A 12,384-nucleotide genomic window follows, 5' to 3' on the forward strand; every position below is an offset into this window, starting at 1 on the left:
ATGTTTGTAATGGCCCTTCTTCTCTTCTAACAACTCCGCTTCCTTTAATGCCCAGACGCATCGCCCAACTGGCCAACTTTACCCCTCAACTAGATTCGGACATCACTGCCATTGTTGCTGCCTTAAAATCTGGATCTCCCTCTGACCCATGCCCGGCCAGAGTACTTGCGGGTGTAGCGGAATCGGTGGGAAAGGAGGTAACCAAGATCATTAACCTCTCGCTCCACTCAGCTACCGTCCCCGACTGTTGGAAACAAGCAAAACTGCTCCCACTATTAAAAAAAAATGGTCTTGATCCGGCCACCCCGTCCAATTTTCGACCAATATCTTTGCTGCCAGCGCTTGCAAAAGTATGCGAAAAGATTGTTTTTGGTCAACTGGAGAAATTCGTGGAATCCACGGAGGCCCTACACCCAGCCCAGTCTGGCTTTAGGGCCGCCTATAGTACTGAGACGGCTTTAGTCGAAATATCGGAGGCTATTCGGGAGTGTCTTGACGGGGGTGGCAGAGCGGCTCTGATTTTATTGGACCTCTCTGCTGCCTTCGATACGGTGCCTCACTCCCTTCTACTCTCCAGACTAGCCGATATAGGTATTACTGGCTCCGCATTTGACTGGCTGACCTCATTTTTAAAAAACCGCACGCAACAAGTTTGGTTGCCCCCCTTTGCTTCCACTCCTAAACTGCTTTCTACTGGTGTTCCTCAGGGGTCCATGTTAAGCCCATTGCTTTTCAATATTTATCTTACCCCTCTGATTTACCTGGCTGAACAGTTAGGGGCAAAAATTATGGCGTACGCCGACGATACGCAACTTCTGTTTACTTGGCCCAAAGATAATTTAGATACGTCGGCGGCCCAATTATGCCTATCTTCTGTCTTCCAATGGTTAGCTAATGCCCAGCTAAAATGTAATGAAAGCAAATCCGAGATCCTGCTATATGGTTCTTTTCCTGAGGATTTTAGTGATTGTCTTTGGCCTACCGACCTACCCCCTCCAAAAGCTGCTTCGGGCCCAGTGAAAAATTTGGGGGTTTGGTTTGGTAAGAACCTTAAGTTCGAGGACCATATAAATAAAGTCACTGGAGTCTGTTTTTTCACTTTAAAAACTTTGCGCAGGTTTTTCCCTCTGTTACCGAAAGAAGCTAAAGAGACTGTCATTCGGGCATTAGTACTTTCTCGGTTAGACTACGCTAATGGACTGTTTTCTGGCTTGCCGGCTTACCTGATTCACCGCCTTCAGGTTATTCAGAACGCCGCCGCCAGACTTCTGTTTAATGTCCCAAGGCGTTCCAGTGCTCGACCTCTTCTCCGTGCTTTGCACTGGCTCCCTGTTGCCCACAGGATTTTGTTTAAAATCCTAGTGCTGGCGTATCGGGCCATCCACCACACTGGTCCTGTCTACCTGAGAAAAAGGTTCTGCCTGTATATTCCCAATCGCCCTTTGCGCTCGGCCAATCTGTGCCAAATGACTGTCCCCAAATTTAAATATTGCAGACTTGGTGGCCAATCAATCTCAGTGAGAGCAGCGAAATCCTGGAATACTTTACCTCTTCATTTAAAAACTGCACCGACTCTTGGTTCTTTTAAGAAGGGTCTAAAAACCCATCTTTTTAATATTATAGTCTAAACCTCCCTACTTTCTGTATTCCTAGTTATTTACGCTCCCCCAGTCTGCTCTGCCTTCAACGCGCCAGGATACTATTTTTTTAGTAATAGAGCGCGATATAAAAGCCTTTAATAATAATAATAATAATAATAGCAGTGCTAAAGTGCACAGAGTTCTAAAGTCATCAAAATAGAGCTAATCAAAAGGCAAACAAAATACAACGTAGGGCATAGGTCTTCAAACTGTGGGGCGCGCCCCCCTGGGTGGGGTGCAGAATCCTCTCAGGGGGGGCGCACTCCACCCCACCACTTCATCTTCCATTGTTGCCTCCAGGCGCCAGTTGTGTGTCTCAGCCATATTCAGAGTGGAGATGCAGGGGCGCTAAAAGGTGAAAAAACCAATAAAGCCTCGTTAACACGTGAATGGTCATTTAAAGACCTGTGAAGTACTCGGGTGCGGCTGGCAGCTCAAAAAGAGTCTAGTGATGTTATTGTTCTCTTAACTGAACCATCCTAAATAAACACAAATGGCTTTAAAAGACAAATACAGTGGCCTAGAGAAGGTATTCAATTGCCATCTATAGTTTGAGCTCCCTAATATTTCAAATATCCTATACTGGCCTTTTTGTTTAAAGTCCATAACACCCAGAATGAAAATCTATGTTTCTGCTCCTCCTGTGGTATTTTAATTACCAGAAAAGTAAAACAACCCGTTGAATTTTCTTCCAAGACAAAAGACTAATCTCAAAGATTGTGCATGCAAATGCCCTTCATGTTATGTATGATAATGCATTTATTAGCGCTATATGCCCCACTCCGGAGTGCCTTAGCGCTTTACCAGAGGGGAGGCACGTTATGGGGGTGTGCTTGGTTGGAAAAGTGTTGTAGGTGCTGTGAGCCTACATTTCAAGCAGTTGGTTTGTGTCATTTGTGTGAATGACCAGAGCTGTGGCTTATTGCCTCGTGGGTTTGAAAGCTTAGCCGTGTGATGGAGGAATTAGAAGTGAGAGGTGGGGTGCGGTCAGGTTATCTTAGCTGGCTGTTGTAATTTGATTAGCAAATCCAGTTTTAGTTTGCTAGTGGTTAGTAAAGATTTTCAATCCTTCACTTGTGCTAGTGTTCAATTCAAGAGTACAGCATGGTTTGGAGTCCCGTCTTAAATCTTTTGATCAATTATTTAACCCTATATGAGAAAATCAGAAGAATACATTTCTCGGTGTAAATTATCTTAACACTGTGTGGCCACATATGTTTTGGACTAGACACGAGCAAAGACAAATTTATGTCAGCTCTAAATGGGCTACAGTGAAAGCTAGAGCACTATTTGTTAATAATGGATTTTACATGAGAGTGAGGATCTAAAGAAGCTCTTAGATGATTGCGTGAGCAATAGCGTTGAAAGGAAACAAACTACAGCCAAGAAGAAATGGGGTTCATTCAAGCTTCAGCAGGGACCAGTCTTGTAATTGAATGTCTGACTGCCTGAGGTTTACCTTTCTTCTGAATGTTGATTGCAATGGAATTTAAGAAAGTTGTGTAATGTATATTTAAGGATCTTTTAGCATTTTACAAAGTAAAAAGTGAAATGTTGCTCATGCTGACTTCAAGGTCCTGTCCGCCACTTATTTGGCATCTTTATGAGGTCTGAATACACGTAGGGTTGATTCTGTGTCTACAATTAATTTGTTATCTGTGAATCAAATTCTCTGCGTCCTGGGTGGGAATGTGTGAAACTTCTTATATCTGAGTGTATTCTTGTAAAATTAATGAATTTTGTGTTACGTAAAATGTGCAGATCTTCACCATTTCCCATAATGTAACATTTCTTGCAGGAGAATGGATCAAGTCATAAGTGTCTCGACTAAGTCTAACTTCAAATCATGATGCAGCTTGGAGATCTCTACCTAGCACATATACACAAAGGGACTGATTCACAAAGGGCCTCCACCCTCGTGGCAGAGGCCCTGCAGTCGTGAGGCAGTCTCCTCACTCGGGTGGAATCTCTGCAATGAGAATACTCATATTTTACAGAAGACACTAGTGCAGCTCCTTCTGTAATACTGGTGAACATGTAACACCAGCGCTATCTCAAGTCCGCAGTCCCTCATTTGCAGGGAGGTGAATCTCTTTGCCTCTCCACCTGTGCCATAAAATGGACTTGGCTAAAAAGGCAAAGAAGCCATCAGGAGGCTACAAAAGGTGGCGCAGCACTGTCAGTGCACCTCCTAAAGGCAGCCCTCTGTAGGTAACTCAAGATGTCCCATGGCTCCTCTAGACATCCTCCAGCAAGCAGACTTCAGTTTACTAAACACTCTTAATTTATTTAATATTATTTGCCCTATGCGACCTGGGCTCTGCAGGAGGGAAGGGCCATCAATGATGCAGAGTACCAGCTTCCAGAACATTTTTGTCAGGTGGTGGTGATAGTGGGGGAGCTCAATGTGTAAAAAGTTTTAGATGGGGGAGCTCAGCCGACAAAAGTTTGAAGACCTCCGATATAGGGCGACCTTGCAGAAAGGACCAAGTTCCAACACAGACATTTACATTTGAAGCAATCAAATCCTCTAATATTCAACACACCCGATTTCTAGCAGTACATTGGCCTTCTCTTGCCGTTGCATATTTGAAATAGTCCCTAAGGCAGAGGTCTTCTATCTGTGGGGCGCGACCCCAGGGGGGTCGTGGAGTCCTGAGAAGGGGGTCGCAGATTCTGTCAGAGCGTGCAGTTCCTTGAAACGCCTGGTTTGCCTTAGTGGCGTCCGGCTGATTGAGGGTGCTCAAGGAGAAGGCCTAATTGACAACGAAAGGGTGAAAAACATCAAAGCCTCATTAACAAGCAAAAGGTCTTTTAAAGACTTGTGAAGTACTCGGTGTGGCTTTGTGTGTGTCCATGAAGCTGTTTCAGCCGGTCCGCCATACACGAGGGGGGTGGCGGGGTGGGGTGGCTGGGGGAGGAGGCTGTAGCCCTTTGAGTTCAATGGACGGGGGGGGGTGGGGTGGCTGGGGGAGGAGGCTGTAGCCCTTTGAGTTCAATGGACGGGGGGGGTGGGGTGGTTGGGGGAGGAGGCTGTAGCCCTTTGAGTTCAATGGACGTTGCGCGCCTGGAGCTGTGGGTCCCGCCAGTAAAGCACGTGAAAGGTCCTCCTCCCCCCCTCCGACACGTCCCATAAATCATTGGTTCAAGTCCCACAAGCCCTCATACATGGTGCCTGTTCAAGGGGAATGTGCCTGAGAGTCTGTTCTTCACTGTGAGATGTTGTTACAGCCTGTCTGCCCCCCCCCACCCCCAGCTGGGAGGTACAGAGATGCCCTCCCATGAGGGAGGAAGAAGAAGGAAGGAGACACAGATAGATACTGACCACCTCCCCCCCCCCCCATGAGAGAGGCACAGAAAAGGTGTGTGGATGAATGATGGGTGGATGGATGGATGAAAGGGTGGATGGATGAAGGATGAATGTATGGATGGAAGGATGAAAGGGTGTATGGGTGTATGGATGGAAGGATGAAAGGGTGGATGAATGTATGGATGTAAGGATGAAAGGGTGGATGGATGAAAGATGGATGGATGAAAGATGGATGGATGGATGTAAGGGTGGATGGATGAAGGATGGATGGATGGATGGATGGATGTGTGAAAAGGTGGGTGGATGAAGGATGAGTGGATGGATGGATGGATGAAAGGGTGGATGGATGAAGGATGTATGGATGGATGAAGGATGATGTATGGATGGAAGGATGAAAGGGTGGACGGATGAAAGATGGATGGATGAATGTAAGGATGAAAGGGTGGATGGATGATGGATGGATGGATGTGTGAAAAGGTGGGTGGATGAAGGATGAGTGGATGGATGGATGGATGGATGAAAGGGTGGATGGATGAAGGATGGATGGATGGATGAAGGATGTATGTATGGATGGAAGGATGAAAGGGTAGATGGATGAAGGATGGATGTATGGGTGGATAAACGGTTGCATGGATGAATGATGGATGTGTGAAAAGGTGGGTGGCTGAATGATGGGTGAATGGATGGATGGAAGGGTGGATGGATGAAGGATGGATGTATGGATGGAAGAATGAAAGGGGGGACAGATGAAGGATGGATGGATTGAAGGATGAAAGGGTGGATGGATGTATTGATGGATAAAAGGTTGCATGGATGAATCATGCATGGATGGATGTGTGAAAAGGTGGGGGGGATGAATGATGGGTGGGTGGATGGATGGATGGAAGGGTGGATGGATGTCTGGATGGATAAAAGGTAGCATGGATGAATGATGGATGGATGTGTGAAAAGGTGGGTGGATGAATGATGGTTGGATGGATGGATGGATGGAACAGTGGATGGGTAAAGGCTGGATGGATGGAAGGATGAAATAGTGGAAGGATGGATGTATGGATGGAAGGATGAAAGGGTGGATGGATGAAGGATGAATGGATGGATGTGTGAAAGTGTGGGTGGATGAATGATGGATGGATGGATGTGATGAGGTCTAAAAGGCGCATTTATGGCTGTCAATAGTTGATTTTGAGGAGTACCAGTTTCTAGAAACTTTTGTCGGAAGGGGGTCTTTACACCTAAAAAGGTTTTACAAGGGGGTCTCGGCATCAAAAAGTTTGAAGACCTCTTCCCTAAGGTCATTCGAACTGGGCATTGTCTTCATTGTGATGTTGTCAGCATTGTTTAGCACTTTCTGCCCTTATCATGACGCTGCTGCACTCACACAATCTGGGTGCCCCTTGTACACAGTTCTGGGATTTTCATGGTTGCGTGTGGGTGCTTCCTTGTGTTTTGCTGAGAGGGAGTTGTTAAATATCCAGTTTATTGATGGTTCATAAAGGTGATGTGAAGTTAAAATACATTTAAACCTTCTCAATCGCAGAGCTCTTAGGTTTTCAACGGCCATTTGTGAGTAGTACATACAGCCCAGGTTTACATTTGGAATTCAGGCACTTGTAGACATGATTTTGCAATGAAATAAAACAGAACTACAAATCCCAAAAGATCAAGAAAGAACTGTCCTGTTTTTTCTTGAAAACATGGGAAACTCGAACGCTCTGTTTCCCAGGTCATTGCTCGCGTAGCTCTCCCGGTCCAGGGTTTTTCTTTTCATTCTGGTGTTTGTAGTCCTAATTTTTTTTAATGGTATAAAAATGAACTACAAGTCCCATGATGCAACCCTAAATTCTAGACTGGATGGATTACCCACGCCTGCACCCGAGAAACTTGAAAGCTCAGACCTCGTTGCTGTGTGGATTTACTGGACATAATTAACTACTTCCAAAAACAAAGGATGTTCCACGTCTGTATTGTTGATCTGCACCCGTACGGCCATGCGAACGGGTGCAATAATATATATGTGGTAGCTTTACATACCCACGTCCAAGGCAGTTGAGTACTGGAATATTAAATGTGAGTTAAAACCGAACACGATTTAAGGACCAGCTCTTGCAATCCCTCAGATGACCCTGGCTCGTGCTACGACGACCCCCGACCTTCGCCTCACCACCTGCACCACCAGGCTTCCGTCGAGGTTTGCACAATGCATGCTACTGTGTGGTCCCAGTGTCTGCTCGGTCACTGGCAACCCCCAAGGGATGTAGACACGTCCCTACAGCAGGGTCAGTGTGCACTGCCCTGGAGTAGTGTGTATGTGTCTTGAAAAGTGAAAACACTGCTGCGGCCTCAGGGTTTGTCTAAAGCCGACCTAAGTGCTTGGTTCAGACAAGTCTCTGTGGTCGAGCTCACCAGCCTATGGATTGAATCAGGCATTACACTGATCTAAAAGTGTCTGTGTAGGGACCGGGGAAAGGCTGGGCCTTGATCAGGAAAGGTATGCGCGCGCGCCGGGTCCATGAGGCGCCTGGTGAAGGGGCCGTGGATCAACAGGTGCACAGAGCTCTCTGTGCAGGACGGGGTCTTACTGCGCCATCCAAGCAAGGAGAGGCAAGGCCTTTCACGGCTCACTGCTTCATGCCAGGACACCGGCTCCCTGCAGTCTTTGTGTCACACATAGCCACAACTACCGAGACTCTGATTTAATACACACTTCCACATGCCATACGAATCCATGGAGTGACTATATATTGCATACCGTCTCGGGTATACCCAGCGTCTCTGGACTGGAGAACCACAGGCCTCGACTTTCATGCAGATTACTTACTACCAGGTGTGCTAAATCAACCGAAGCAGAGAAAGAACACAGCTCCCATAATGCACTTTTATCGGGAACGTGGCGACCTGCCTAGGTGGTGTTCTGTGTTCTGGCGTCATCAGATAGAGAATTACATGACTTGCTATCACTGTTGGCTGCTGGATGCTTGAAAGTGGGGTTTCAGCAGCGTGTGCTTGAAGCAGACTGGGGGAGCGGGTGGGGACGCAGGGGAATGGGTAATGACGTCACCAGCCTCTGGTCAGGCCCTCCCCATCCCCCAGAGGTATGGAACACGGAGCGCTTGTGTTGCCATTCACGTCGTCGCTTCTGGGCTGAAATGCGCAGGCTCTGAACTTCGGTACCCAGCAGGGGTGTAGCTCCCATTGACGCATCAGGTGCAGTGGCACCGGAACCCATAGGCCTAATGCTTAATTTGAAACAATAGGGGCCGGTTCTCATCGGGAGGCTACCTCAGCTTGCACCACACATTGGCCCTGCGTTGCTGCGAGTGATAGTAAAAGGCACAACTACTAACCATCACATGCAAGAGTGACAATTCAGACTATACTAGGCCCCAAAAGAAAGGCTTGGCTGGCAACTAATAGTCATTTTTAATGGATTTTGAAATAAGAATGAACTGTTGTTGAGGTAATCTCTAATTTAGTCGGAGCCAATTTGTGGCAGGCGGCAGTGAAGTAAGAGCCGGTGCCGAGCACCGGAAACCACTGGCTCAAATTAAGCACAGCCTAGGCCTGCGTTGCCCACCTAACCCTGATAATTGCTATATTTTATATTTCAAACTGCAGCAGGGGGAGGGGGACACATTTCATTTTTTTTGCACTTGGGTTCCAGACACAAGGCTATGCTACTGGTAACCAGAGGACTCCCTCTCACTGAATGAAGAAACACCTGCGCCGAGCTTACATTTAACAATCAGTGCATTCTGGGACTTGTAACAGCGGATGACACCGAATGTACCATTTAAATTAAGGTGTCAGATTATAGTAGTCTGAGTAAAGAAAGTACATGAAAAAGGGACGAGTCATACGGCATCTGGTGAATGAATACCACTGTACTCTCACGTGTTCTTGAATAGAAATCTTAGACGTTAAGTAAACCAGTCCTCCGAGTAGGCAGATGTTTTCTCGACTGGTGTCGAGAATCTTTGTGACTGGGAGGAACTCTCCTGCTGTGGAAGAGCAGAGACGAGAGAGAACCTGCTGGATACAGAAGGAATTGCATTGTAGACTGGGAGCAGGGCTGCTGATGTGGCAGTGAAGGGAACATCTGTACCAGCAGCATCTCCAAGTACGTACTTATACGACTGACATCTGAGCTTTCTCTATTGGCTCGTTGGTCTAGGGGTATGATTCTCGCTTAGGGTGCGAGAGGTCCCGGGTTCAAATCCCGGACGAGCCCTCTTTTTATGTATATCATAAACAAAGAAATGTGTTTTTTGTGCATTCGTGTTCCAAACAGGTAATTTTTCTTCTTTGTGAAAAAAACGTGAGCTGACGAAGTATGTTGACACTAAAAAGTGTAACCATCTGAAAAGCCTTTTTTAACCTGAGGACTGCAAACATTTAAAAAAAACTTTGCTTAGCGGTGTTTTCCGCCTTCTTATCTTTGACAGTCACCAATGCTCTTAAAAGAATTGAAACAAATAAACTTAAGTCATCTGCACTAGGCGAGCTTGCAGCATGGAATGTCGTTGATTGTGAAATACCACTGCATAATTTTGGTAAAAATGTGACCTGTGTGTGTTATAGATAAATGTAAAAGATCACGTGGAATCACGAGGGACTCATTTTAAACACCGTGTGGTGCCCTGCTTTACTTAAACCACATACGCAGACAAATCGTTGAATAATCAATGTAATCAGATAATCAATACTTACTTAAAAAATATAGATGTTTGATGTGGGTGTCATATCGCGAGGCTCACCCATCCCAGCCTCCCTGCAGGGATGTCATAAGGCACGGGCAAAGAGGGCAATTGTCCAGGCCCATCCCCTCCAGGGGACCCACTGGGAAAGTGTGCTTTCCCTCTATAAGACATCTACCTATTTCTCCATCTCAATCTTTAATATATTATTCAATATTGTTTTGCATCATGGGGCTTGAATTAGCAGAAAATGGGTAATAAAATGTACAGCCGTTCATGACAGGGCCCCTAAAGTATGTTTTGCCCGGGGCCCCAAAATCCTTAAGATGCCACTGCCTCTCTGCGCTACGTTGCACAATCGTTGGGTCTAGGCTTTCACTGAAGGTTTCAAACATTCTTCTGCCCTGGTTTTAGGTTTCAGTAGCGGTCAATGCTTAAATCAATGGCTGTAGATACTTTCTCACAGTACATACAGCCCATTACCTCTACGCTGATCTACATTGGTCCTGTATCATACCTGGAAACTGACCTCCTCTACAGGCAAAGCCCGAGAAAGAATCCTTGGGCAGGAAAGCCAGAAAGTGTATGTTTGGAATGAAGCCTATGGAGTACTTTTGATTTTTGCTCTCTTTATTTATTTATTTATTTATTTGCAAAAATAAAAAGTACTCCATAGGCTTCATTCCAAACATACACTTGCTGGCTTTCCTGCCCAAGGATTCTTTATCAGGCTTTGCCTGTAGAGGAGGTCAGTTTCCAGGTATGATACAGGACCAATCAATCAATCAATCAATCAGGGATTTATAGAGTGCACTACTCACCCCTAAGGGTCTAAAGGCACGGAGTCTGGATTATCAGACTTCTCTCTAAAGGTTTCTACATTTAAGGATTAGCTGACCTTTGGTAGAGTAAAAAAGACAGTGTTTTGGGGACTTTCAGATTTTTTAGACAGATTAGTAGGGACTATTTAGTTTAGCAAGAGCTAAAAAATGAAAGAGGATCTTCTGAAATGCGTGCCACAGCTTCTCTGGCCTGAAGGTACTGCACCAACTGTACTTTACACTATACAAGCAGTGCCGTTGTGGCAAGCCAAAAATGGCCTCGATCGAGGGACAGAGGCCAAGTGTGATCTGGTCATGGGCAAGCGATTCTTTCATCAGGATACAAACAAAGTTAGCGAAAAAAGGTAGGTAAGTTGCTTCGTCAGCTGCACAGTGTTTCACAAATCATTTTTCATATACTTACCGTTGCTTCTTAAGTGGACTTTGTAGGGAGTTACTGATTGTGATTGCGAGTAGGGGTGACTTTTTAGCCTAACCTAGGGATGGGCACGATCAACGGACACCTTTTTTACAAGGTTCTGTAGGGTCCAACCGGGAGCGGAGATGCTGTATCCCAGGAAGGTAGGAGACTCCATCCATGCATGGCCCTACACTATTCACACATTGGAGCTCATGCTATGACACAGCAGGCTTAGGAAACCTCACCCACACCTGGGTTGATGGAGTCCAGCCTATATTGGAATGCAGCTACCCTAAGAAAAACTATGTTTAAGGGCCTGATCAAGAACGAAACATTTATTTATTTATTTATTTTAAAGTTTTATAGAGCGCAAACCAGACCTGTGAGGGTATCAGAGCACTTTACAGGACGGGTGGTATACAAAGGACTTAGGAGGGGAGGATTCCAATGGGATACAAAGGTGTAGGTACATTATACCAGAAAAAACAAGCAATCTCAAATTCCAGATACATTTGGGATAAAAACAGGTAGAATCATTATACAAGAAAATAAGTATTCTCAGCTCCCGGGTGGGATTCCCAGAAGGGCCGGGAAGGTATCATCCGGAAAAGCCAAGAATAATGCTATAATGGTGGGTGGAACAAGGTCTTAGAGGAGATTGTAATGTGATCGTTAGGTGGGGAATTTGCCCATATGGAAAAATTTGGTCTCCTTTTTGAAGCGTGCCAAAGACAAGTCTTCTGATGGTGGGCGGGAGAGATTTCCTTGTTCTTGGAGCGGCCCCAGAGAAGGCCCGATTGTATTTTTTTTTCCCCAGAAGCGAGTTGGTTGGAGCAAAAGGTCTCTGGCAGACCGGGAGTTCCTGGCTCCTCCGGATATCATGAGTTTCTGGGCGAGGAATGCAGGGGAATTGGAGTATAGAGCCTTGTGAATAATGCAGGTCATCTTAAGTTGCTGCTGGTCTCGAGAGGAAGCCAGTTCAGAGCTTTAAGGTGGGGAGAGATGTGGTCGAATTTCTTTGAACCGGTTGGGAGTCTGGTGACGGCGTTGAGGCAGGCTTTCAGTGGGGCCAGAGAGTTTTTGGGTAGATCTGCAAGAGTAGAGCATCCGTATTCTAGTCTGGAAATGACTAGTGCCTGGGTTGCCGTTTTTAGGTCGGGAGTGTCGAGGAACGGTTTCAGGTTTCTTAGGTAACTCAGGTGAAATCTGGCAGCTTTGGCCATCGAGTTGATATGGCTATGCATGTTCAAGCTGCTGTCAAAGAGTTATTCCAAGGGATTTAGCAGAGTCCACAATGATAGGAGGGCAGTTTAGGGCTGTGATAGCCTTGGTCCATTCTAGGATGTCTGGATTGGTTTTACCACTTTAACCTTTGTTTTGTTCAGTGAATTCCTATGTTTTTTAATGTAAGTAAGATTTTATTACCGTAGCTAACTATAACATCACTTTAACCGGTGTTTATGTCAGTTTCTGAGGTTTTTGATCATATTCATCCATT

The 12,384-nt window shown here is 45.8% G+C and overlaps 1 non-coding gene across 1 annotated transcript; it reads left to right on the plus strand.

The window, feature by feature from the left end:
* Positions 1-9,106: 9,106 nt before the first annotated feature.
* TRNAP-AGG (transfer RNA proline (anticodon AGG)) lies at positions 9,107-9,178 on the plus strand. The gene has a single exon. It is a non-coding gene; the product is annotated as a tRNA-Pro (tRNA).
* Positions 9,179-12,384: the final 3,206 nt, after the last annotated feature.

The sequence above is a fragment of the Lissotriton helveticus genome, chromosome 1_1 (genome assembly GCF_964261635.1).
Source record: "Lissotriton helveticus chromosome 1_1, aLisHel1.1, whole genome shotgun sequence".
Lineage (NCBI taxonomy): Eukaryota > Metazoa > Chordata > Amphibia > Caudata > Salamandridae > Lissotriton > Lissotriton helveticus.